Source organism: Dermacentor variabilis, chromosome 7 (genome assembly GCF_050947875.1).
Source record: "Dermacentor variabilis isolate Ectoservices chromosome 7, ASM5094787v1, whole genome shotgun sequence".
In the NCBI taxonomy this organism is placed as follows: Eukaryota; Metazoa; Arthropoda; class Arachnida; order Ixodida; family Ixodidae; genus Dermacentor; species Dermacentor variabilis.
Window position 1 is genome coordinate 161,000,634 of NC_134574.1, and position 27,646 is coordinate 161,028,279.

The 27,646-nt window shown below is 48.7% G+C and overlaps 1 long non-coding RNA gene and 1 other non-coding gene across 2 annotated transcripts in view; both read left to right on the plus strand.

Moving 5' to 3' along the window:
- The window catches only part of LOC142588326 (uncharacterized), a 116,414-nt gene that overhangs the window by 3,672 nt on the left and 85,096 nt on the right, over positions 1-27,646 (plus strand). The window contains exon 2 of the long non-coding RNA XR_012829702.1: positions 735-791. This is a non-coding gene — a long non-coding RNA (uncharacterized LOC142588326). The remainder of the gene's footprint in view (positions 1-734; positions 792-27,646) is intronic.
- On the plus strand, positions 19,927-19,999 carry TRNAR-ACG (transfer RNA arginine (anticodon ACG)). The gene has a single exon. It is a non-coding gene; the product is annotated as a tRNA-Arg (tRNA).

Here is a 27,646-nt window from a genome sequence, read left to right on the forward strand (position 1 = left end):
GACAGACGAAGGAACGGCCGAATCGGCTAGCCATATACAGCTTCGCTGTAAAAAAATGCGTGTGACGGCTTTACCTTCGGTTCACGGAACAGGGATGGCTGAGGGCATCCGGTATCATTGTCCTCCGGCGTTCCTAATTAGGCTGATGATTCTGAAGAGCTATCTGGAGTGCGCAAGAATCTGTTGCAGGAACGGGCCCACGCGCTTGGCAACAAGCGCTCGTACTTCGCGTCCCAACAGCAGCGCCGTAACACGCAGCCTGTAGCCAGGGTTGACACTGCTTACAACATCTTACGATTTTGTATCAGCAAGTCCGCTGCTCATATTGAGGCACACGCGTCCAGCTTGTGACTTGTATTGTGCCACGACGTGCTAGAACCTACATTTGAGCACATGCGCTCCTCGCGGCGTCCGTGGTCGTGGACCCGAGCTTGGTTGGACGCGTCGGGCTAATTTTAATGCGTTGATGCACTGCAGGCCCGTAGCTGCTATCGGCAAGTGCCGTATCTACTCGGAAATAGGTCGAACATGAATATAGGTCGACCCCTACATACTTAACTTCCCGAGAATTAAACTTTTAAAAAGAAAGGAAAAGTAGCCAATCTTGAGGAGTGTAGTGAAATGCTGTTTAGTGCCTGCGTGCTTTGATCCGGAGGGACAGGATAATTAACGGGACGACAGCAGAGAGACTGACGGAAAACGTGCTGATTGAAACAGTTCTTTCGTAAATGCAGGTTATAACAAGGGCACGCATTATGACGGGGCGAAAGAAGGCTGACACAGGAGAAGCGGTAAGTGGCAGCTTAAATTTATTTTGGAGCAGATAACATACGCGAGTTAATTTGCGAAAGTGAAAGGTACTCCTAGCGCACTGGGCATCAGTGGCTGGGAACGTCGCAGTCATGTTGCAATTGAGCACTTCTCACAACACCTAATTGTCACAGCAGATCCAGCAACAAATTGCAGCATTTGTTCCACAAACGAGTGTTCACGGCTGCTCAGCATTACAGTACTGATACGAGCCTTCTCATGGTTTTGATATAAAATGCGTCAATTCATTCCCGATGCGTAAGCGCGTCTCCTCTCTTACTCAGACTTCGAGTTGGCGAGTTATCGCTTGCCCTGTGTTATTATTCTAGGGGGGCAGCCATTTTTTAAGTCTTATGGAATTTTTAGAAATCGGCTGTTGCAGATAACACAATTATATTCCTTGAAATGGATCATCGGTAGAGGCGGACATTACCCGCTCGAGAAATCAAAACATATATTCAGCTCATTAACGAAAGTTCACTAATTAACTTCTTAATTACTTACCTTACAGTACATGCTGTAATTTACGAATCATAGCCGGTGAGTTCGCGATGCGTATGCACTCGAAATGAAATTATCCAATGACACCAATTTGGAGATATGTGCCATCAAACATGACGTAAATATTTACTCTTGTTCCACCTACTTTTTAAACAAAACTCACTGTTATGCATTGAAGCACAAAAGTAATAGGAACGTCGATGTATTTCGGCCCCCGCTTTGGAAAATAATATCCCGAAACTGGCGTCGTTCTGGAAATTCATTACAACTGGAAACGTCTTGCAAACTCACCGGCTACAATTCGTAAACTGCAGTAAGAGTTGTAAAGCAAATAATTAAGAAACCAATTGGTCAATTTGTTTAATTATTTGAATATGTGCTTCGATTTCTCATAATATTAGTGTCCGTCTCTTTGAATAAAGCAGCTGAACGATAAGAATTATGCTAAATACCTGCCAAACTCGATTTTTTTTAATTCCGTAAAAGTATACTCTGTGCAGAGTAGCCAAATGTAGTAGCCATCTCTCTCTCTCTCTCTCTCTCTCTCTCTCTCTCTCTCTCTCTCTCTCTCTCTCTCTCTCTCTCTCTCCTTAAAGCTAATTATGATGCCCCTCCCCCTGTATTGTGAAAACTTGAAAGAGTGAGGGACTTCTCACAGAACTATGTCCGTGCTTCCGTAAAGGCGTTGCCACTTCTTCGGTAAGGACCTTACGACAAAGAACGTGTTGCATTCAAGCGGCCGCGTACATGTGGAATCGTATATGGACATCACAGGGACCAAGAGGACATTCGTGAATGCGCCAATGCGTTCACGAGTCACTGCGGTTCCATCGGTCCCAGGTACAGCTTCAACGGTGGCTTTGGTCAGCATGTATTGAACTCGTTGTTGGTCTAGTTGCTGCTAGCCGGGAGACATAATGGCCCCTAAAATGACGCAGACACGAAGGAAAACAATCACGACGAGTCGTCGTGACTGCCGTCGTGACGCGACCCGCGTGTCGTGATTGTATTTCGCCGTATATCTGATACCACGTACGTGCGTGCTTTATGGCGGTAATTATGCCTCACGTACAAAATTGTTCGTTATGTCTACGAAAACGGCGAGCATAGTATAGCATGCTGCGCCGCGACTCATGTCATCGAGATTCCCATCGAGTGTCCTGGGCGGCTTTGTCTTTTTCGCGTTATTATTGTTTTTTGTTGTCGCTCTCGTTGTTCCTCGTAAGGAAAACACCCGCGAGAGGGCAGCGATATTTTGTTGCGAACACTGTCGCGTGGTCATCTTGCCTGCCACGCCTTGCTTCGTTTGCACTCCCCTTCCAAACTTCAGCGCTGGCCGGCCTGCCTCCCGTTTACAACATTCGCGACCCGCAAAGGCAGTGGTGCCACGCAGTCCATTGGACGTCGTGTATACGATACAACAGACACGCGTAATGCTTGCTCTTGTGCCGCGCCGGCAGCACCGCAGTGTACGTATACGTATACGCAGGGGCTTATAAATCGTTGACGTGCACCATTAGCTAGGGACCGAAAGGTTTACGAGGGCGAAGCCGGTTCGTTGACTCCGCTTCGATGGAGCTGGTATGTGCCCAGTCGTAAAAAATGAGTTTCAACGTCACAGATGCCTCGAAAAAAGAAAAAAAAAATGCTTTTTTTCCTAGGCGTGCACGCTGAAACTAAGTGGTAAGGCCTCCGTGCCTGCGCGCTTTCAATCATGCAACGCTTTAAGACACGTTGAACGGCTGTCTTAGAGGTCATATAACTTTTTAGTTGATGGCGGTGGTCTCTATAGACTGCACTTCTCGAAAGAAGCTCGCCTTTCGAGTTCCATACTGCTTTTATCGGCGTTCGCTCTAGAAGGTGATGAAGGAACGTAAAGTAAGGACACACAGAGTGAAAACAAAAAGAGCGTGTCGGCTGTGATGTCACTAATTGGATGTTGTTAACTTCGATTTCTACCAACAGTAATCGGGAAAAAGAAGGAACTTAGATAGTGAACTGCTTTCTCCGCTTTGTTCTGGGGTTATCGCATGGCGATAATCAAAGTGAATCAGTACCAACTCTTTAGCACTGAAATGCTGTTGGATCCGTACCGTATCCAACAATCCCAAATATTTGTGCTTTCGAACACCAAGCTAAAATTTGCGTCAATCACGTGTATATGCGTCTACGTCTTACCTTTCCCGAGGCTCGGGAAGACGTAAGTTTCTTTTATTTTTTTCATTACAGCACGTTCGCGATGCTGCTATAATGGTAATGAATTTCAGCTTTCGGCCTCTGCAGTTCCTGGATTTTCATGTTTCCGTCCACACAATGATCGAAATAATGAAACACCATCATCATGTCGTCATTGCAACAACGTTAGGGCCCAGTAAAATAACGTAAATATAAGAATGCGCCGCCTTTAGGTCGTTGAATATTCAAGACTACCCAGTCATACGCACAAGCTATATGAGGCTTCTGCGGACTGTAATCGAGTGGTGTCTATTTGTGCACGCATTGACGTTCTATTCATTCTCTACTCGCAGTATGCCTGTCCACATCGTTCATTGTTGTCAGTTCGATCTTAAAGCTGTTTCTGAAAGCACTTATACACACCCTTGAGTAAGTGTGAGCATTTTTTCTTGAATGTTTACCAACTTATATGGCACAAGGATCATCATGCCCGTAATATGCTGTGTCACTGCGCCATACGTTGAACATTCGAGCCATCGGCTAGATCCGCTGATTGCGAACAAACCCTCTCCGACGCGTCATGCAGTCCGTCCCATCTTGTCTGTGACTCTGACTCACTCGCACGGACGCAAACAAGTGATGCCTATCGAACGCAAGCAAACGAAGCCCCGCATCAAGCATGGATTCGCCCGGCGCACGCCTCTATCTTTGGCGTTCGGCGGTTTATTTTATTTATCTATCTAATTTTTTTGCTTTTTTTTTGGGGGGGGGGGAGGGGGGTTGTTGAGTAGCATCGGAGGTTGTTTTTCGGACACCACCTGTCGATAAATTTTCGATCCCCGGAAAGCAACAGGTGCATTGCTGCAGTTATTGAAATGGACAGACCTCAGCGAGTGACTGTTGGTTTCGGTGCGCACCTCTGGACGAAGCAACATCCCTCAGTGCTTTATCACCGTCTCTTATTTTAATCCCATAAGCCCCTTTCCTCTGCGCAATAAATCAAACGCGCGTCTGGCGGACCTCCCTGCCTTTCATTCACTTTTCGCTGTCGGTCTCTCTCGAGCCTTCTTGCATTTTCTTTTGCGAGTACACCCAGCAAAAGTTTACCGTCACGCGAAAAGTGCACAAAAATGCGTAACTTGCGAAGTTAGGACATTTAATCGCTATAATAGTGTAAATGTAGGTGACTGGAAACTTGATAATGAACCACTGAAACAAAACCACACACAATTTGATCAGAGAGAATGCCCATATGATCAGATTTGTGCATAACCATAAGGTTAGATAGAGCTCCATGGAAAATCAATGGGAAGCCTACAGTAAGGGTGTGCAAACTTAAATTTGGTGGTGGGCCAACCTAAGTTTGAGGGTGGGTCAACTTGAAATTCGGGGTGCGTCAACCGAAATTTCGGGTTGGGTCAACTCAAAGTTTGGGGATGGACCAACCCAAATTTTGGGGTGGATCAATCGAAATGTTGGGATGGGCCAACATAAATTTGAGGGTTGATCAACTTCAAATTTAGAGCTTGGTCTAACTAAAATTAGGGGGAGGGCCGACTTAAACTTGGGGGTGGGCCAACTTAAATTTGGGAGCAGGCCAATCTAAATTTGAGCTTGGATCAACTTGGAGTTTGGGGGTGGACAAACCGAAATTTGGAGGCGGGCCAACTTAAATTTGGGTTTGGGCCAACCTAAATTTGAGGGTGGGTCAAATTGAAATTTAGGGTCTGGTCCAATTTAGATTTGGGGATGGGACAACTTAAATTTGGACGTCGGCCAACCGGTGGGTCCCTTGAAATTCGGGAGTGGGCCAACTTAAATGTTAATGTGGGCCAATTTGAAATATTAGGTTGGGCCAAATTGAAACTTAGGGGTTTGCCAACATAAATTTGAGCGTATGCTTACGCATACTTAGACAACTACAGTGGAATTTCCGCATACTTTTTCTCTTTTTGAGACGCTACGCAACAATTCTAAATTCTGCGACTCTTCATCGTCTTCAATTTTACAAGCTTCGAAAGCAAATCTTCGATACTTATGCGAGGAGATAATACCCGCACAGTGTTACGGTCGGCAGGGACTATGGCTTTACGAAACCCAGCACTGTGGCAGTAATCTCAGTACAGCCAACTAATGTGAACCAAAAAAGATAAAATGCTTTACTAACTGGACACTGAGAGATATACGTATCTACCGTCAACGCAAAAGTTACGGGCCGGAGGATCTGTCAAGAAGGTGAATTCTGGCGAAGTGCATGGTCACACAGCCTCGAAATGAATGTTGCAGCATGTAGTAGCCTTCGGCACCTACACAGAGCCTTTGAAATGTCGCGGAGTTCGCTTGTATTTTGCTTCTTCTACTTCTTCGTTATTAGACGTGAAACACAAGGAGTTAATTATGTCACATAAAATGCCACACAATCTTTATATTAGGAAGGGAACGCTGTGAGTACCGTAGCTGGCGCAACTGCCTCGCTAATCAGGAGATTGCGAGAGGCGCGTGGATGACGCATGGACGCGATTCACATCAGCGGCCGCAGACAGACCTCCACTCATGCAGCGCTTTGTTTCCGTGTAGACGACGCGGGCGCGCTACGCTGGCGCCATATCGTAGCCATCGTCGGCGCACAGCCCGTCTTGCGCGGCACTACGCTTTTCTTTCCACGCTTTCCTTCCACCAACGACGAGAGCGGCCCTTCGTCCCGAGGAAATCGTGCCACCAGTGTCAGGCGCGACAACGCCCAAGGGAGCGTCACGTCGAGTGACGCTCCCTCATTTCGGTGTTAATGACGATCATTCACACAGGGCGACTGACAGCGGTCGCGCGACCAAGTTCGTCGCAAGGTGACCAGCCGCAAATGTTCGCTTTTCTAGAAAAGCCAATGTTCTGCGCCAGTCGCTCGCTGCTCGATTTTTCAGTCGCGCGACCGTGGTCGCAAAACTGCTAAACCAATTAGCGACGCGCCGAAATTTATGTTAGCGTGTGTTTTCTAGCGGCGTCCTTCTGCGTCGCACCAAATACAAAGTCCACGCCACCATTGCTGACTGCACGAATGTAACTGGTGTCTTGACTCGTGATGCTGGGCGCAGCAGTTCCAGCAACGTGTCGAATGCACGCGGGAGCATTCGCAGGAAACTAAACAGCATAAAAAGAAAGCACAAAAATTATGCACCGATCCCCACGCAACGCGAGCTAGAAATTACAATTTACTGTCGATATTACTCGTCGTCACGCGCGTGGAGTTCGAGCAGGAGGCAGCTTACGTGGCCGGTGACACTTATCGCGAGCGACAGCACGGGCCCACAAACTAGCGTCGTTTTTTCTTCGGAGGCCTCCACGGTGCCACATACAGCTGACATCACGCATGGCACAGCACATACGCACAGTGACGACGTATTCCTCTTCGCTGGAATCAAAATTCATGGCTGTTGCCTGAACGCGAAATCAGCGAAGTACGCTGGAACTGCATAGATCCTTAGAGTTCTCGCTGGCCTGGCCTTACCGATGTGAGCCTCGGTCGCGCTCAGTCGCTTTTTAGTCGCCAGTCGCAAATTGTCGCGCGACCTCCTCAAGTCGCCGGTGTGATTGATCGAGCCTTTACTCGCAGCCGCTCGCCATCGCCACTTGCAGGAGCAGTGATACCCGTAACAAATGATGGTACCGCGGACTGACCTCAGCAACTGACGCCACGGACGAGCGTAGCCGTCCTCACCTTAAGCCCCCCCCCCCTTCCCCCGGTCCTCACTCGGAAGCGCAAATGAGATCGCCCACGCGACTGCGGATGCCTTGGCCGCCGGCAACTCAGCGCATGCGCAAGCCGTCTCCCTTCCGCTCCACCTCCGCTTCCCGCCTCGTGCTTTCATTTTAGCCTCCTCCTCTACTTCTTCCCTCGCGCTCTCTTCTTTCATTTCCCGCTGCGCTCCGCGTTCGTTTTCATGTTTCGCTGTGCGCGTTCGCTCGGTTACGAGGTGTAACAACGCCGAGGCCTGCCGACGCTCAACGCAGGAAGGGGCGCCTAAGAGCTGCGCTCTGAAAGAAAGAGAATGTGAGGAAATAAGTCCATAAAGAAATTGCAAAGCACTAACAAAGGTCCGCGGATCGTGGAGAAAATAGAGAGGAAAGAAATGTAGCGTAACTGCGAGTCGGCCTAGTTGGAACATATTCATATTTATACTTTTTGTGCGCAAACAAACAGGGACGAAGAATAGGGGCAACACAAGTCGTTGTGTTGCCCCTATTCTTCGTCCCTGTTTGTTTGCGCACAAAAAGTATAAATATGAAAGAAATGTGTTACAAAATTGCGAAAACAACCTATAAGCACGAATGGGTCATGCGACGTCCACGTTGCCTCGCACGTTTTATACCGATGGCGAAATAAGCACGCATTTACGAACAGCGTTGCTGCGCATCAATGCCAAGTGGAATGCGTAAGCTTTAATTATTCCAGAATGTTCTGCCGTTATATCACAGTTCACTCTCGGAATAGCGCGAATAATCGCTTGATGTCAGCGAAAGTTGTTTTATGAAAGGCAGGAAGGTTAACCAGGACTGAGCCCTGTTGGCTACCCTAAACTGGGGGAAGGGAAAAGGGGAGGGAGAGATTAAAGGAAGAGAAAGTCCACTGGGGATGAGTGATCCGACGCAATATGGTGGCGAGGCGTCGCGATCCCGAACAAAGGACAACAAAAGTGCGATGAAATGGGCTAGTTGGTGGCTGTTCGTAGTTTCCCTTTGCGCATGTGCGTGAAGACGGGGACAGTAAAGCACCATTGCGCATAACCGCCTGTTTGTCCGCGTTTGCCTGTCCCCGTCTTTTTCTACAAGGAAGTATGATCGATAATAAGTGTCGCCGCCTGCACGCATTCCTGCAGTCACGCTCAGGAATGTGTGTGCGGCTCCGAAGCACAGAGGTTCGAGTTACGAAACGCGAGAGCGGCTCCATATATGCGCTGCGTGACGTCACCAGAAAGGAACGTAACACCGCAGCTGTAGGCTTGCACAACAACAACTTATTAAGAAAGCGTCGTTTCCCGAAATACGAGAGTAAGCATTCGCCTCTCTCTCTCTCTTTTTTTTTTCATGCACTTCAAAACTTCTTTTTTAAGTGCGTACATTGCAATGGTCACGGGAAGGAAATATACCAAAGAATGAAAATGAGAGCCCGTACGGCAGCTATTACTAAATCATGAGTGGGGGCTTAACGCTATCGTTGAAAAGAAAAGCGTACAATCGTTATATTCTACCTGTGGTAACATATAGGACAGAAACTTGGAGGCTAACAAGGAAGCTTGAGACCAGGTTAAGGACCGCGCAAAGAGCGTTGAAACGAAAAAAATTTAGGCGTAACGTTAAGAGGCAGGGAGAGAGGTGTGTGAATCAAAGAGACAAACGAGCATATCCAATATTCTATTCGCTATGAAGAGACTAAATTGTAGGTGGGCAGGCCATTTGATGCCTGTAAGGTAGATAACGGGTAGACCACTGAGTTGGAAGGTAACCGTAGTTGAGGACCGGTAGAATGCAATTATTACACACTTTTCTTTTCAGCGACAGTGGTAAGCTTTCAGTCAGGATTTGGTAACGCCTGCCGTATGCATTCCAATTCAATTTTATTCTTCTGCAAATTTCCTTGTCATGATCAGGGTCCCCTGTGAGTATAAGTGCCGTAAATAAACGTACTCCTGCACAAACTCAAGAAGCTGACTGGCGATCATGAATTCTTGTTCCCTTGCCAGGCTTTTGAACATTATCTCTGTCTGCTGCGTGTTAATCTTCAACCCTACTCTTACAGTTTCTCGGTTAAGGTCCTCAATAATTTGTTGCAATTCATCCTCGGTGTTGCTGAATAGGACAATGTCATCTGCAAACCGAAGGAAGCTGACATACTTGCCGTTGATCCTGCTATGGAATACCAACTAGCCCGTACTCAAACCTTGATCCTGCTAAGCCTTCCCAGTCAATAGCTCGAATACTATTTCTAAGCATGCAGCGAATATCGTCGGAAATATTGGTGAGGTAAACCTCATTAGACAACGCCATCGTAATTTCGAATTTTCACGTATTACTTCTTTCTTTTTCTTTCCTCCATTACTACACTTAGTGCCACGATGAAAATATGCAAGTGGCGTGCGTGTATATACAGTCGCGAGCGAAAGTCTGCAGAGCAGTGGCGCATCGAAAAAAATGTTTTCAGCTTCCCATCCTGTGGGCATGCCGAATCAAGTGGCACAGGAGAAGTGCGTGTCTTCGACCAATGCAATGTATTGAAGCGATTGCATGTTGCGGAGCTGTGTTAGAAAAACATATAATATTGTCAAGGCGAACAGATGCACTTGGACGCTGGCGCTCGATCGCACGGCGAGCGCGTGAAAAGAGGTGGCAGAAGTAAACAGGCGTTCTGATGGACGGCCGATTGTCTGGTTCTCTGTCCTTACAATGGCGCACTACGACGAACCTGCCTTAAGGCGTTCCATCTTTAACTGTGTCCTCGCGGTTCTTCGGCGTGTCCCTCCTTTCCAGGAACGCTGTGCACGCATCCTCGGTTATGGAGCCCACCATCCTATACCGCCGTCGCAGATTCCTAGCTCGCACTGCCCGGGCACGGTGTCCAAGGCTCCTCGGCGGCTATAGGGCAGGACTCTGCCCGTGATCTCGTCCAAGCCATCGCCTAGCTGACGCAACGGCTCGCGGTTATGACTACCGCCTTCGCACCCGTCAGCGGTTGCGCCGTTGCATTTCACAACTGGGACTGCGCTTCGGCCACTCCCGTCTTGCATAAAAAAACAAAAAACAAAAAAGAAATTGCTGAACTCATGGTCTTCAAACTTTCTCGCGAGTATACGTTCACAAAATGCGTCGCAAGTGATGTTGAAGTGAAAGTCTCCCGCACGCTATCGCTTTTCGTGGAATGGGCCCAGCGTGACCGAATCGCATGTCACTGTAGTTGTCGACTGCGCTTGAAGAATGCAATGCCCGTTGCGATAATTCCCACTCACTACTTTCTGAAAAACTCACTTCTATGTTGCCGCGCAAGGGTACTTTCGAGACGATTCTCCCGACCTTGAAGGTTTTCGCGCAAGTCAGCGAAGCGAGAAGTTTAATTGCACCCACGGTGTCACAACGCACCCATCGATTTCTCTTTTTGTCAGTCGTGTCTGCATGCGCGGCACGACCCATTCGTTGCTAAGGCCGCGTGATCGAGCGGGTAATCCAGAGAAGCAGCTGCTCCGAGCAACTCGTCAGCATTGCCTAGCGCTTATACAGGGTGTCCCACGCAACTTGGGAAGGCGGCATCATGATGCACAAAAACTGGACGGGGACGTGGCCGATGTGCACCCCCTTCCGTTTACCTCGCCTTTACCTCACCTACCGTTCACCTTATGCCCCTGGCTATACTCTCATGGGAAGAGCGGTATTGTGCTTAGCTGTGCGTGGCGGACGCATAGGTTCCTGTACGCTTTTCGCGAATTGTGTGACGTCACAGCGACGTTGAGCAAAACGAGACCAAGGTAAATGCGGGAGCGAACGTTTCGGCAAATCCACTTGTCGAAACGTTGGCTCCCGCTTTTACCTTGTTATCGTTTCGCTCATCGTCGTGAATTTCCATCTCCCGCCTTGCCCGCGTTTTCCCTGGGTTACAGCGACGTGGACGTTGTGTCCCCATCGTCCTCTTCTCTGGAGGTCTCCTTCCCAAGTTTGGGCTCCGCAAACATACGAACGCGCTGCGCAGTGACGAACATCTGCAAATTATTACACCCATGCTGACAACATTAGAGAGCTTTAGTTTAGGGGACGCAAGCGGCTTGCGTACGCAAGAACTAGGGGCGACAGCACTGCGCATGCGCAGGACCGTCTGCGCATGCGCAGTACCGTCGCCCCTAGTTCTTGCGTACGCAAGCCGCTTGCGTCCCCTAAACTAAAACTCTCTATTGACAAATTCGAACGAAAACTAGTGCGCGGTTCACGTATGGTCGGTTCGGAGTAGCTTCTCTCTCCGACGAGGTGATGTCGCAGCTGTCGCCTCATCGTCACAAGCGTGCCACCTGCTGCGCACTAACGGCAGGCAGAAACGCGAACGACCCTGGAATTCCCGTGAAAGGCAGCGCTCAAAGACGCCTACGGAAATGTACCGCGCAGAAAGAAAGTAAAACATAGGGAAAGAGAAAAAGAAAAACATCGAGGCAGCTGCCATGACGTAATCGTCACATGAGCCCTCGGCTTCGACAGGAGAAAAGACAAAAGTGTCTCTTGCGAGCGCGTTAATCTAGGCAATGGGAAATAATAGCCTCTGATGCGGGGAGGGTAGTTTGCCTCCTTGCACTATCAACTCGCAACACGTTGTTTGCTTCTACATTCGCTATTACTGCAACCCATCTCAAAGATTTTTCTGGCAGAAGGCGCTGAACCCAAATTTCTGACGGTGCTTCTGCTCCTTCTCTCCTCCGTTCGATATCTCTCCTCGTTTTTCCCCTTTCTCACATGTAGGGTAGCTAACTGGGCGCGACTTGGTTAAACTCCTGTTCTTTCCTTTTCTCCCTTTTCCTGACAATGCCTGGTGAGCGGCACCCGCCGTGGTTGCTCAGTGGCTATGGTGTTGGGCTGCTGAGCACGAGGTCGCGGGATCGAATCCCGGCCACGGCGGCCGCATTTCGATGGGGGCGAAATGCGAAAACACCCGTGTGCTTAGATTTAGGTGCACGTTAAAGAACCCCAGGTGGTCAAAATTTCCGGAGTCCTCCACTATGGCGTGCCTCATAATCAGAAAGTGGTTTTGGCACGTAAAACCCCAAATATTATTATTATTACTGGTGAGCGGCCCCTCCACAAGGTGACCGGAGGCTTTCTTCATAACTATTCTAACCCTGTGAGAAGCAAGCGAATACCGATGCGGGCACCTGTGCGCCTCGTGCCAACGTCAGGTATGCGATGGTTACCGCGATCAGTGTGATGTCGGGCGTGTTTCGCGGGGTCAAATGAAAGGCCTGCAAGACTATTCAATTTGGAACACAAAAGACGCGGAATATGCTTTGGTATGTGACACATATCCCGACGCCGTTTGTTTTTCCGTGCAAAGAATAGCCCACAAGCGCATTGGTATACTGTCATATTTGGAGCGGTGGTAGTTGACAGAATTAAAACGCGGGAAGACGTAATTTTGTCACGCCCGGTCCTAGCTGTGCTGTGTACGCCTTTGCGTGTTTTCATCTTGGTTGCGCTCTCTTCAAATATGAACTTAGCCAACGCGCCTAACTGTCCACTTTGATACAATATGTCCTCGACGGAAACTAAAGTTCATGGTTTTATTATTCCGTTTTGAACGTTGCCTTTCAAGATTCATTCGTCTACGATTGTATAAGGATAGTTCATATCCCATGGGGTGGTTGACAAAAACATTTCTGCAATGCATTTGCGATGCAGCTGTACACGCTTCTGAAATCTCTTGGATTTTTCATCGCTTAAATGCCTTACGGCAAGGTCTTTTGACTCGAGCAAAAAAAACAAAAGTTGAATACAGAGCGTTTGCTTTTTATGGAGCGTCATTGAGACATGTGCACAGTTCGTAAAGAAATGAAGAAAAGCAAAGCCTTACAAAAGAAGCGCGGTTCTTTTGTAACGCTTTTCTGTTTCTTCATTTCTTTACGAACTCTGGCGCTATTGCCTCCTTCCACCATCTCTCTTTTTCTTCTCCTTTCTTTTTTCCACTCTCGGTTTCGATATGTTTCGTCGTGCAAATGTGGTCTGAGCGAAGCAGCTGCTTTCTTTTACATTGTTGTTCCGTTGTTCGTCGCAGGTGATCGCAATGCAAGAAAAGAGAGCGCGATGTCGCAGCATATTTGAGGGCGAGAGATACTGCGACGTTGTGACACCGCTGCACGGTGTGCCAGCGGGTGATAGAAGCGCGGAAATTGGAATTTCAAATTACAACGTACAGTAGCAAGGCAGGATTCAGCTGAGCGCACGAAGGAGGCGACGAACACGTGAGCTAAAGGAGGATGTCACGCGCAAACGGTGTGACAACGGTGAAAAAGCAAAGAACAATAACTCACATCATCGATTTAGATTTCAAATCTCTTGCTTTCTCGCTGAGACGCGAATTGAGGTGAGAATAACTCTAATACGAAGAATTCGTTACGAAGCAATATATATCTCTATCTACAGCATCGAAAACAAACGCTTCCGAACAAAGGCGTAAGCTAGGTTAGGCTATGTTCAGTTAGGTTCGGTTATGTGGGGTGGGGTTGGGAGTGAGCTAAGTTGCAGATGAAGTAGAAGGATTTAAATTCTGACCAGCATGTAGCAGCTGTTTTCGTCACCACAGATATACGACGTGTGCCTGTTTAATCAAAGTAATCGTGTTGTTTCCAGGCTGCCGGTATTTGCTGCCCGGCAAGCCGCTCAGCAACGAAGACGCTGTTCAAAGCTATGGCTTACAGTATCAGGCGTGTGTATTTGCACGCATACTGCGTGGCGCTGCGAAAGTGTGCTGCTGGTTTCCTCAGAATCTTCGTGTAGGTAATTTAACACGCATCCGCACAAGTACACAGTATACCCATCCCATTCTGCCACTTTCTTGAATTGTAGTGATAGTATTAACTTGGGGATGTGCAGAAGTCGTGAAAAACCCCTTTGAATTTGGGTCTTTCAATGTAAACAACAACAGCAAAAAAGAAAGAAAAAATTAACAAATGAAATAGAAAAACAAATGAACATTTTTGTAGCCTTGGTTATTCGGAGAAGTGCAGGGGCAACACTGGCGTTCTGTGGTCTCAATTCCCTTCTTAGCGCACTCGCACGTCCTTGAAACTAAGACATATCTTCGTATTTCCAAACCTTTCTTTTTCTTTATTTTGAGCGCGCTGTTGGCATCATTTTCACCAGATAAGTATATATGCTGTGATGTCCGTGCACTCTTAGGTGACGTGTATCCTCAGTTACATGCTATAACTAAATGGGTTAGTCAGCATCTACTTGAAAGAGTGAGAAATATATGAAGCGATGATGGCGGGGAATTCCCCGTAGAGTATCAATTACGCAGGCTCCGAGTCAAAGCAGTTCCACCGCAACGTGCCCGTTAACATGACCGAGCGACTCGAGTGAAGCATGTAACCCAGCGAATGTTTAGTTAAGCGACCTTAAAGATTGTTCTTCTCTTCTCACTTCACATTAGTTGCGAAATGTTGTGTTGAAATTACACTTTTTTATAGATCACAAAGTGGTTTTAACAGGTCACATTTAGGGTAGCAACAGAAAATACGAAATCAATTTTGGTATTTAAATTTAACCTGAACAATATCGCGAATTTATCAAACGTTGTACGCCATCAAGCGGATAGTGCAGATGAGTATTAGACAACTCCAAGACTTCCGAGATGTACAACGCGGCGCTGCAGGTTGCCCCGGTGCTTCCCGGTGCCGTTTTTACAATTACTAGTAGGTACAGCGGGGCGTTGCGCTTTTGACGGCGCTCGACGTTTCTGCACAGGCGCGAGTAAGAGCGGGTGCGAGAGAGAAAATCTGGGGGCCTTTGCTTCTTGAATATGCGACTATGCCTAGGCATTACGGTGGAGAAGTTTCTTTGCGCGTGTAGCGTGCGTTTGTCCCTAGGCGTGCCGGCATGCGGAGGGGGGTCGAGTTTTGGTTCCCGGTGTAACACATGCCGTATATAGGGTGACATAGCTATCGTTAACCAAGCTGTTCAGCTAAGAAAAGGCTGAAAATTCCGCAGCGCAATATACACTCGTAATGCCTACGGTGTTCGGTCATCAGATCGTTGACAAGCAAGCGCCGTTGACAAGCAAGCGCCGTATCTTGTGCCCTGCTTTTTGGCTCACAAGTATCGGTGGCGTTGTCGTGCTCACGCAAGAAAAAGAAAGAAAACCAGTTGCTCCCAAAGCAGAGCAGATGCGGGAAAGGGCGGTTTGATGAGTTGACAGCTGTGCCGTCGCCGGAGCGTAAGTCATTAGCAAGTATTCCAGCTGCATAGGCGCGCGCTCACGCCACGCGCGCTACCAGAGCCGCTTCGTTCCCGCCTGGGAGGGAAAGGGCAGGAAAGGGTATCCAGTGCTGCCACCGGCTTCGTTTACGTTCAGTTCAGTCTCGGAAAACAGATGGGACTTCCACGCGCTGTGCGTTCTCCCGAGGAAGAGGCAGCCTTCGACGAGCGACGGCGATGGGACGGCCACGCGTTGTGCGTTCTCCCGAGGAAGAGCGGCGGCGGCAACTCGTCCGTGAATGGACTAGCCGATCCAGCTCTTAGAGTCGCCGGAGCCCAGTCAATCCAACAGCAACGAAAAGAAGATCCCAAGCTGAGGGAGCGGGAGGCCGAAGCAATCCAGCACTTTTACCTGTGGGTTACTCAACCATGACGAAGGTCAGGTGCATGCAGGACAAGCCTCGCTTACCCTAATTTTCCGGTAGGGGAAGGGTTGCCATATTTCTAAATCTTCTTTTTTTTTTTAGCAGTTTAGCTAACGTTAGCTGGGACGCAGGGTATATATAGTATGCCTCCGTTCAATGCGAAAGCCCCGTGCAAACGTCAACAGCTGTCACAATCCCTCCTGTGAACTCATGCAACGTGGCGGGCCGGAGAGCTAACAATTTCACCATGTCACCATTAAGTCAAGCCACCATTAGGATTAATTTGCCCGCTTGCAGAAAGTGACAACTGTTACTCAGAAGTGCACAGCCGAATTCATGTGAAGACCAATCCCGAGCTTGCTTATGTAAACATTCACTCGTTTGTATGACTGTGGGTTAATTACTAGGTCATGTGCACGAAGGGGTGCATCACACGTGGAGCCGCTTAGCGCAGTAATTGACTACGGGGAGCTGAGTCTGTGTTCTTGTTCATTTTTTTGCATGCCATAGCTTCGTGACACTTTGCGCTCCTTTGTTTTATTCGTGTGCGCATACCTACTCGCAGTAACCAGCGTTTTTATCATCATCAGCCAATTTTTGTGTCCACGGCAGGGAGAAGGCCTCTGCCAGCGATCTCCAGTCACCTCTGTCTTGCGAAAGCTGAATCCAACTTTCACCTGCAAATTTACTCATTTCTTCACCCCCCCCCCCCTAATTTTCTGCCGTCCTCTACTGCGCTTACTTTCCCTTGGCACCCATTCTGTAAATCTAATGGTCCGTCGGTTATCTACCCTACGCGTTAAATGACCTGCTCAGATCCATTTTTTTTTCTCTTAATGTCAACTAAAATATCGGCTATCCCCGTTTGCTCTCTGATTCACACCGCTCTCTTCCTGTCTCTTAGCGTTGTGCCTAACATTTTTCAGTGCATCGCTTTTTGCGCGGTCCATAATTTTATATTGGGCTTCTTTGTTAACCTCCAAGTTTCTGCCCCATATGTTAGCACCGGCAGAATGCAATGATTGCACACTTTTATTTGCAACGATAGTGGCTTAAGCTCCCAGTCAGCATTTGGTAATGCCAGCTGTATGCAAAGCAACCGATTTTTGTTATTCTGTAAATTTCCTTGTCATGATCAAGGTTCTATGGGAGTAATTGAACTAGATAAGCGTACTCTTGTACGAACTCTAGAGGCTGACTGGCGATTATGAATTCTTGTTTCCTTGCCAGGCTATTGAACATTACCTTCGTCTGCTGCATATTCCACTCTTGCACTTTCTCGGCTGAGGTCCTCAATCATTTCTTGCAGTTCATTGCCGTGTTGCTGAACAGGACAATGTCCTAGGCCCACCGAAAGTTGCTGAGATATTTGCCGCTGATACCCACTGCTAAGCCTTGCCATCTTAATGGCTTGAATACTTCGTGCAAGCATGCAGTGAATAACATTGGAGAGATTGTATCTTCTTGCCTGACCCAATTCTTGATAGCTAATGTTCTACTTTTCTTGTTGAGAACCAAGGTAGCCGTAAAATCTTTGTAGCTATTTCTAAAGATATTCACGTATGCTTCTTTTAATTCTTGATTACGCAATGCTTCCATTGCTGGTGGTACCTCTACTGAATCAAATGTCTTTTCATATTCTATAGGAAAACCATATATTATAGAGGTTGATTCTACTCCGCAATTTTCTCAATTATTTGATTGATAAAATGCATGTGCTCCATTGTAGAATATCCTTCCTGAAGCCCGCCTGTTCTCTTGGTTGATTGAAGTCAAGCGTTGGCTTGATTCTATTGGAAATTATCTTTATTTTATTGACTTTTCTAATTAAATTTATATTATTTTATATAATACTATACATGAAGAAATTGCGCTATTCCTTTTTCCGCTGAAATTTCGCAACAGGATCGTTCTAGTCATTTTTTCCTCTCTCTCTCTTTTCAACTGCAGTATTCAGTAAAACACTCGGCATTGGTTTATGCTGGGTTGATGCGGACTCTCAGCAGACTACAGTCCCGTTCAGGCGATAGTCCGCGGTTTTGCGACAACTCGCCTCGTCGATGGCGAAGTGTACGTGCAGCGGTGGTCTGTCTTCTGTATCTTTTTTTTTTTTCTAACGAACCGTGCAAGCAAAGGCGTCAAGCGTTTATTCTCTTCTCGAATGACGCGGACTCCCACGCCTCTCCTCCACACTCACATATACAGAAAAATGTTTTGAGCAATGCAATTGGTGAGCACGAACGAAATTTGTTGCCATGACGTGGATATGGCCGTTTAATCAAACCGACAGAATATGCAGCACTGATCGTTCCCTTAGAAACGATCATTCGTCTCCTTCGAAAAGAATGCCTTCTCGGCCGCGCACTCCAGGACGATGCGTGCAAGTTCTTTTTTTCCTCACCAGTGACGTCAGTCGCTGCGCTTTGCGCGCGTGTTTGATTAAGTAATGTCACATTCCGTAGCATACCGCGCCGCTGTCTTCGTCGTCGCGTTCCAAATCGATCTTTGACATATGCAGCCTCGAAAGTTTTTTGCTGTGTGCATTCAACGCCTTTCACTTCGTGCGTTATTTTCAAGCCTGATGACGCTCGTACCAACTCTTTCCCATCACCCCGCTTGAGAAAACACGCAGCGGGCGTGCTGACGTCAGCACTCACACATTCAGCTCCGCGTACAGTGCAGGTATACACTGGAATGTGAAATGTCAGCTGCATACGGAGTTTCGCGGAGGAAGAAACGCCGATTCGGGAGAAGAAAATGCAACAGCGCTGTTTTTAATCTATGCAAATGAGCAGCTCGTGACAGCGTTTGCATAGTGCGGCGGTCTGATGACTAATACATATATGGCTTTATATGCTTTACGCGCTGCGTTCGTGGGAGGTCATGGCTGGTTGCTCTTCGGTACGATTCCACGGAAGCCGCAGTCGTACAAGCTACTGACTGACCTCCAACGCAGAGCCGATATAAGGTGACGCGAGAAAGAAAAAAAAAAGAAAGAAAAATACGGATTACTTGTTAAAAAAAAAGAAGGCACCGCGCTTATATGTGGTTGTCGAGTCGAGTGAGGTATACGGATGGTAACTTTTGTTTTATAATCACTTATCATTACGTTTCAAAGCAAATTCGGGGCTCCGGCACACGTTGTATTGCGCTTACATTACATATCGACATCGCCTTCGAGAGAGAGAGAGAGAGAGAGAGAGAGAGAGAGAGAGAGAGAGATTTTGTAGAGAAAGAGGCGCGCCGGCATGCAATGCGGCAATAGTGAAGAGAGCGCGAAGGGGAAAGTGTGAGAAGAAAAAATGGCACTGGCTTAGCTCGACTATGCCAAGATATACGTAGCGAAAGCTAAGGCATAGCATGGTTAGCCTTGGTTAAACTTGATAGCAAGTCCAGGGAAACTGGCCGTTCCGCCAGTTCATGAGTCGCCTGATCTGGACAAACGGGATACGCGGGGAGATCAAACGCTCGGCCACGTCGTTTAACGGTGGTAAACCGGACAGCATGGGTGGGGATACCCGTTGCTTACACTGTATAGCGGTATCTTCTGTTTCTGTAAACTGGCTCTACATGTTGAGCAAACACTCGCCACGGCTCCCCCTTCCTGAACCCACTCGGGCGCGGCTAAAGCTAGAGTTGGACGCATGGTACTAATCACCGGCGTCAAGTCTCGTTTATGCCACAGCCGCTCACAAACGTCGCAAACGAAGCCGAACGGATTGTTCGTGAACTCGCTTTCGAAGCTCCTGGTCGCACTGGCACTCTCCGCTACTCGAATCGCATTGTCCGTTCTACGTCGATCAACTTCTTCCTTGTCCGATACACTGACATGCCGCCTTTCGCGGCATCTCAGGCGCATGCGCAGTAGTGACTAGGGAGCGAGAGAGAAAGAGAGAAATATCCGCGGAGAGGCGCGCGTTGTGACGTCATGTGACTCCTCGGAGCACCGCCACGGCGAAATCGCAAGTTCGCGGTCAGTAAAGCTTTCGCTTTAAAAAAACTTGTCGCCGGTGGGAGTCAAACCCGTTACTGCGATAAGAATTCGCCGCTTCAAGGACGCCTGGCGAGTCGCCCGGAAGCCGCCGGGCCTGTGGCGCAACGGATAACGCGTCTGACTACGGATCAGAAGATTCCAGGTTCGAATCCTGGCAGGCTCGCTTTAAAATTTTTTGCCTTCTTTTCATTTATTTTGCACAATAGAACGTACAGCTGCCTTAAGAACCAATAACAACTGTTTCGGGCAAAATGAGGCGGTTGTAATAGATTTAACAGTTGGCAACTATGAGCATTAATTCATACGCATCCGTGGTGCAGTATAGTGGCCGAAATCATCGCTTTTTCTTGGCCATACCTTAAAAGGAGACTTTAGAGAAAATTTATCCTGTATCGGTAAATTACCCTTATACAGTATCAAAAACGCTACTCTTACCAAGACAAGACGCTTGTTAAGCTATAAAAGAGCAATAACAAACGACGGGTGGCGACGCTTTCCTGAAGTTCCCGCACCAACTCGCTGTGTCATCTTGGATTTTGACAGCGTCTTCTAGGGCTCCCGGCGAATTGTTGCGTTCCTTCGACATGACACCACTGCACTGTTGGACTACGGCAAGGTGAGAAACTTTGTTCGACAGTCTGCGACGCATTTCAAGCAATTAGGCTTACTGCCCTGCACCTACAGGCTAGACTTGTGACGCAGTTAACGAAAAACAGCGTGGCCGTCGGGGCGCAGTTAATTTGAATTAATGAATCGTACTGGGAGATGTTTGCGACGCTTTCTATGAGCCCCAATATCGTTTTAACTCATTTCGGTAGTTTGTGGGCACGCTAGTCGCATAGGGTGCTGTGACGCAGTTTCGCGTGTACTGAATTTTACTGCGACAAGCTTTGGCGCTTTCTCTGACCGTCAACATTACTGTAACTAATTTCATTACTTTTTGGGGTACACCCGCCATGGTTGCTCAGTGGCTATGGTGTTGGGCTGCTGAGCACGAGGTCGCGGGATCGAATCCCGGCCACGGCGGCCGCATTTCGATGGGGGCGAAATGCGAAAACACCCGTGTACTTAGATTTAGGTGCACGTTAAAGAACCCCAGGTGGCCGAAATTTCCGGAGTCCACCACTACGGCGTGCCTCATAATCAGAAAGTGGTTTTGGCACGTAAAACCCCATAATTTTTTTTTTTTGGGGGGGGGGGTACCTTTCGAGCGCAGTGGGCGTGCCTGGTGGCCTGACGTGGTTAGCAAAAAGCAGCTCGGCCGTGGTGCACAGTTTCGCGCTTTAACGCACTGAAAAGTTCATGGCGCTTTCTTTGACGCCCAACATTGTTGAAAATTATTTTCGGTACTTTTTTTTTTGTTACTTACGAGGCCCGCTCGCCGCGCCTGTCGTGACGCAGCGAAAAGCAGCTCGGCCGTGGTGACAAAGTTATAGTTCGACGCGTACTGAATCTTACTGCGACAAGTTTGTGGCAATTTTTATGTCCCCGCAACAATTTAAGCCTTCTTTCGGTGCTCACGCTTTTCGAAAACGCGACGAGCAATTGTCAAGAGTGACAACACGGGAGTGTGTTGCTTGCGCCGGCAGAACGCGCAAGAGATAACGCCAAGAAGCTCAAACGCCAGGAACTAGTTACTCGAAAATTCTGTCTTCTGAACGGCACCCACGCATTTGTCTTGAGTGCGAGTATAGAAGGAATTTTGCGAGCGTCCAGCTGTGTTGTGGCTACCTCTGTGTATTCGTAGCGTACTATCGCGTCGGTTGTAGCCAAGTTCGCGAAACGCGCCGTAGCCCGTGCATTCGTGCTATTAAAGTGCAGGAAATAAGGACCGGGGAGAGGGGATACTTGGAATTAGAATGTTTTTGTAGTATGCACGGTATTGTTTCGGATGATTCGGGTATTTTCTACGCCATGTGTGTGAATAAACTGCTTTTGTTTGTAATGTCGCCCATTCAACACTTTCGCACGCTTCGCCTCTACACGCATTATTCTTACATGTTGATACCAAAATAACACTTGCTTGTAATTTAATTTTTTCAGCTGACGTAGTCTGGTGGAGCTTCCTACGGAAACTACTGCTGCTTGCCTGGTGCCACAACGTTGGATGAATGCACAAAAAGCCCGCAGCGAGCATTTAGAAAGAATAAAATAAACATTTCCTCATTTCACAAGGCGTCTCGCGTCTTTATGAAGTTGCGCGTGGCACAAAATCGATGGAGGATTGTGAAGATCGTTCGCAATCAATTTTACTTGTCAATAAAACGATTTCGCACGAAGAGCGCGCGCGGTTAACCTGTAGAAGCACCAAAAAAAAAAAAAAAAACCCAGCGGAGCCGGCGTGACGCATACCAGCTAGTATTCAAAACGCACGCGCACAGAACCGAAACCGGAAGTTCAGGTATTAACGCCGACGGCTTGGTGCGCTGCATGGGCCGCTGGGTTCGATGGGAATGTCCGCTCTTGGTGTATTCCTTCCTCTATGCTTTCGCTTTAAAGCGTAGTGCCGAGCATGACGTGTTCGGCGACAGTCGCTACGATGCCGCCCCCCAGAGGACCCTGTCGTTCAGAATCAAATTATCGCGCGTTCAGAAACACTTGAACAGCTGCGCTCCAAATTCGCGTTCGGCAGTATCGTAATCTTCGGTGCATGTTCTTTTTCTCAGACCACTTAGACTTTCTAGACAAATTTTCGCAGTGTAGACTTCTTGTTACGTCGCATCTTTTTGTTTGTTGCAAATCAAGCTTGGCAATATTTACCGGCTAAAGTGAGTTAACTGCGTGTTGTGTTCAGTATGTCGTGTAACCTGGAGATTTTCGGCTCCATAATGCCAGGCAACCGCGGATTTAGATTACACGTACCATCTGCAGGTGAGGTGCCCTTTGGATGTCGTGATGATAATCAAAATGTAACGTAGAGGAACGCGAACATTTAAATGACGGTCAATGAACTTGTGGTAATGACGGTTTTCAGACGTGACAGGGAACCCACTATGGACGTCCCATAGATGTCCTGTAGAGATACTTGCATTTGTTAAACTAAATGGTGTTGAAGGCAAATTTGTGGTATGTAATATAATTCGTTTAGTAGCCGCAGGTTTAAATGCTGATTTGTGCGAGTAAGTTGATATTCGTTTGGATAATGTTTACTAATGCCTCATAGTATAGTTCATTTATTCATTGTACACTTAATTAATTAATTAATTGATTAGTTAGTTAGTTAGTTAGTTAGTTAGTTAGTTAGTTAGTTAGTTAGTTAGTCGTTTGCACAGGAGGCGACTACCGTGACCATAATTATACATTAGCGGAAACATGTTTGCTGGTTCCCACATATTCTGAAAATCCTATGATTACAGCTTGACATAGTAGTAGACGCCACTATACATATCGCTTTAACATATATATAGAGAAAGAAATCTCTTTTTAGGAAGATTCGTTCCTATATCTTAATGTCTTCACATCGTTGCTAAACCAACTATGAATCTATTTTCATGATTTTTTACTATTTTTTTGTAATTGAACCAAATGAAAATCGAGTATTTTCTTTCATTTTTCTTGCCTAATGTACGTGTTCTTTTTACCCAACCTCCACCCCTCTGCGATCACACCCTGGCGCTGAATTACTGTCATAAATATACGCATAGTGCAAATTGAGCTGCAATACGCTGCGCCTTGATGATGGCAAGTTATACAATTAAAGTGAGCATAAAGTGTTAGTACTACTCTCAGAGCTAGCTAGCTATCTAGCTCACTCACTCACTCACTCACTCACTCACTCACTCACTCACTCACTCACTCACTCACTCACTCACTCACTCACTCACTCACTCACTCACTCATTTACTCACTCATGCTCTCACTCATTCACTCACTCACTCACATCTGCTTCGTCAGCGCTGCATTGTCACTCCTTGATGAATCCTCTTTTGACTGGCCGGGCCGGTGAACCGACGCAGACACGGCGGATTACGGCGGGAAGATTCTATAAATAACACGTAGAAGGTAAAGAGATATGTCAGAAACGGGCCGGAGAATTGGTGAAAAAGGGTTCCGCGAGGTCGTCGAGAAAACGTAGATGATATAAATCTCCATTTATGGCAAAATGGCACCTGCGCACACTTCGATACGAAAGGGCAGGCCTCTAAATGTCTTATGAGCATGGAATACTGTCACGTGTGGAAACGGTCAGCGTATACCAAGGGCTGGTTATGCATTTACGACAGGCAGTTTTACAAGCGATCCATTTGATTTTTCTAATGCCTAAAGCTATTTGATTGTAACGCGTGGCCTACACAAGGTCATCGCCCTCTTTTGAATTGGCTATTACGGCCGTGCTGACAGTGTTAGATTTCGTCTGTATGGACAGTTGCCCGCCAAATACAGTTGTAATATATGACACGTTTATCCCCCGCATAATCACCAGAGCGGTGACGATGGGGTCAGATTTGCATGACATATAGCATCGATCCTCTTCGTCGCTGATATGGAAGGGTTCCAATCCGGACGGCGGGAGCGTCGTACCGTCCGAAGGTAATGGAAACCCGCCGCCGATGGAGTCGGTGTGAGTACCCGCGCTGTCTGAAGCGGTTTCATGTGGATGATGGACCGGGGTCGGTGGATCGGTCCCGTGACGGCCCGATGGCTGCTCGCTCGAATGCCAGCCACTGGAGCCGGAAACCGTCCGACGGGTGTTTCACGCGCGCATTCACCGGTCAGACCCAACCGGGGCCGTTGCACCCCTGCCTGTTGACCGTCGCGTCGGCGCTCGCTTGCCCGGGCGCTGCGCGGCGGGATCTGCGGGGGAGGCGTCCCCACACCACTCCTGCGCTACCAACGGCAATGTCAGAGTGTCATGACAGACTGCGCAAGAACGAGTTCAATTCTTCGTCTTCTCTTCTTTTTCGAACAGCCTGGCCACGTTCACTATCGTTGTCTATGCGATGTGATCTTGTGATTCTCTACAACCCAAGACAAACCCAAGTTTGTCTCCCGCTAACCACCAGCTGCATTTTTTTTTCCAGGCCCGATAACAAGCTTCAGTTTTACTGAGATGACCACAAGATAACGGGCTTTAATTACTGATTGCGATTTCAATAGTTCATTTGCTTCCTGTTCAACCTGAAATAGGAATTTTTTTTTTGAAAGTAACTTTTTGTCTTATCAGGGGTGATTCCACGAGCGTTATCGGCTGTTACGTCTCCCTGATCATACGTTCTTTTTCTTTTGTGGTTCCCTGCAAACAGTCTAGTGTAGTTTTGTACTTGTTCTTGTAAAACAGTTTTTTTTTTTTTGCCTGCTAATTCAAGGCTTGTCTTACGTAGGGTCGACATACGTAGACGGTGGCGCGGAAGGGCACTGGCCGTCCCCTTGATCCGCGCGGGGCACGCGAGTTCGAGCAGGCAGAACCGGCGGGTGAACGCACTCTGCCCGAACGCGGCTGGTGTACACAAACAAGCGACTCCCACGGCATCTCCGCACAACGTCACAGTGCGGAGATGCCGCTTGACCAAACTGACGTGTGCGCACTGATCAGGGAAGCTTCTTCGGCTTTGGCCTGACGGATAGGCACCCTCTGTGGCGGCAACTCATCACTACAGCTCCCTTTAACTTACGCTCGAGAAGTATTTGTGGTTGTAGTGTGCGTCACGTGGCGCTCTCGCAAGCGACCTCAAAATAAAAACGGGGTCGCGTGCCATTCGCACGTATAACTCTTCGACGCCGCGTTCCTCGTGTGCGTCTCTCATCGGCTGCCCTTTAGCGGCGCCCCGGAATCGGCACAGCTGAGCTCCTTTGCTGCCGTTTCCTTACCCCTCCCCGTTTCCTCTCTCTTTCCCTCCCTCACTATCTCCCCCCCTCTCTTGGTTGTTGTCTTTTCTAGCCAGTTCCCACAGGCCTGGCAAACGTGCTCGGGTCCACGGTGGCTCCAAAGGATTCACACACTCAAGTTCGGCTCGATGACGTAAGAGCGCGCGCGCGCGCACAGAAGCGCGTGGTAGGCGAAACGCGAACGCTGAAGAAAACGGCGAACGGGAGCGCCGGTCAGGGGTCGGCTGTTTATTTACGATCGAGGAAGAAAGCGGCGGGATAAAAAAGACAGAAGGTAATGTGGGGGGAGGGGGGAGGGAAGGCCAAAACAAACCCGACGCGCGAAGAAACCTCTCGTGCTGAGCTCCCACCGCGCTTATTCGAACCGCGACCGAAGCACAGCACCCCCCACCCCCACCCCGCCCCCCCCCCTCGGCCGTCTCCTTGTCATTTCTATTTATTCGCCGCGCCGTGCCCTTGCGAGAGGGCTGCTGCCGGCGCAGTGCGAGCTCTTTGAAGGCGTGATTTACGGCCCGCTGCACCGTGCAGTTCAAGTTCGCGTGGATCTGCGCCGAGCGCTGCGCGTCGATTCCAACTTTGCTCGCTGTTATGGACTCTTTCGCGTCCCGCATGCGACCGTAAGTGTAGTGTGATGGTTGGGGTCGGGCATGAAATAGATGGCAGCTGGGCCATGCCGTCGTCCAACTTACCCACGCTGAGGACGTTGTTGAAGGGAGAGACTTGTTCTCATCGAGAACGAGGAATATGGGATTTATTTACAGTATCTACATGAGAACGTTACAGTTCATCACTCTAACATGACTGAACGAGGAATGCACTCCCAGCAGTCGCGCCACAGCTGCTTATAAACACTATGTCCTCCCTAGATACCTAGGTGAGGGAAAACGGCCGTTCGACCAAACGGAGCGTCCAAAGTCATCGTAGCCGACCCGCCTTTGAGGGGGGCGGTTTATGCACTCGCTTCCGCACAGGTTTCACTGGCCACGCTGAGGGGAATGGGTTCTCGCAGACAGGGTGCTGCCTCGAGCAGGCGCCTCTTTATCCCAGAGTCGACTCCGCAGACAATGGCCGCCGCGTCTGTCGATTGACTGACGACTTCTAAGCTGCGTGAGATGTGTGGGGTTTCGGGCTATCGCAGTGGTTGTGTGGAGCCATTGCGCTGTGTTTCCGGGCGCTCCGTGTCCCTCTCTTCCCTGCCTGGACGGAGTGGCAGCGGGTCATAAAGCACTGTCGCTCGGCTGTCATCCCGCCCACGGGAAGAGTCAAGAGGTTTTCCCCATCGGCCGACATTTTGGCGGGATTGGGGCCCTGCTTGCGTGCGCTCCGGGTACGCGCGCGCAAGACGGGGCCCAGGTAGACCACATCGAGACGTATGAAGGTGCGTACGTGTTCCTCTCTGCCGGCGGCGGCCCCCTTTGTCCGCCGCCTGCCGATGGTTACTTCGGCTCATCGGGGTCGCGGCCTCGGCGGGCGCGCGCACTCTTCCGTCGTCTCGATGTCCTGAGGCAGCGTCTTCCGATCGTGTCCCATCTGTTCGTCTGTCGTTTCTTTCTATTTCCATTTTCTCTGCTGTGGGGCGCGCGATGGCAGGCACCGACCGAAGGATAGGCAGCCTCTTACTGCTGGGTTCTTTGTTTGTTCTCTATGTCGCGGTGCGCCGTTAGCGGCCACCGGCGACCATTTGGCCATGTATTGTATCGCAACTAGATTTAGATTCGGTCGTGTTGATAAAACTGGTGTTTGTATCGAATCCCAGCTTAATAAATGTTATTCCTTCTTTCCCGAGTGCTTCGCCTAGGATCTCCCTTGCTCCGCGCGCGGTCTCGCTTTCCCCCAGCTGGGGCCGGCGGACCGCGTACGCGCGCAGCGGCGCGTCGGCACATGGAACGGGCCGGAGCAGGCGCGGACGCGGCGCCCTCTATACGTGGCGGCTCGGAGTGCTCGAACCCGCGGTGGTCGTCCGGCGCGCGCGATATCAGAGCGC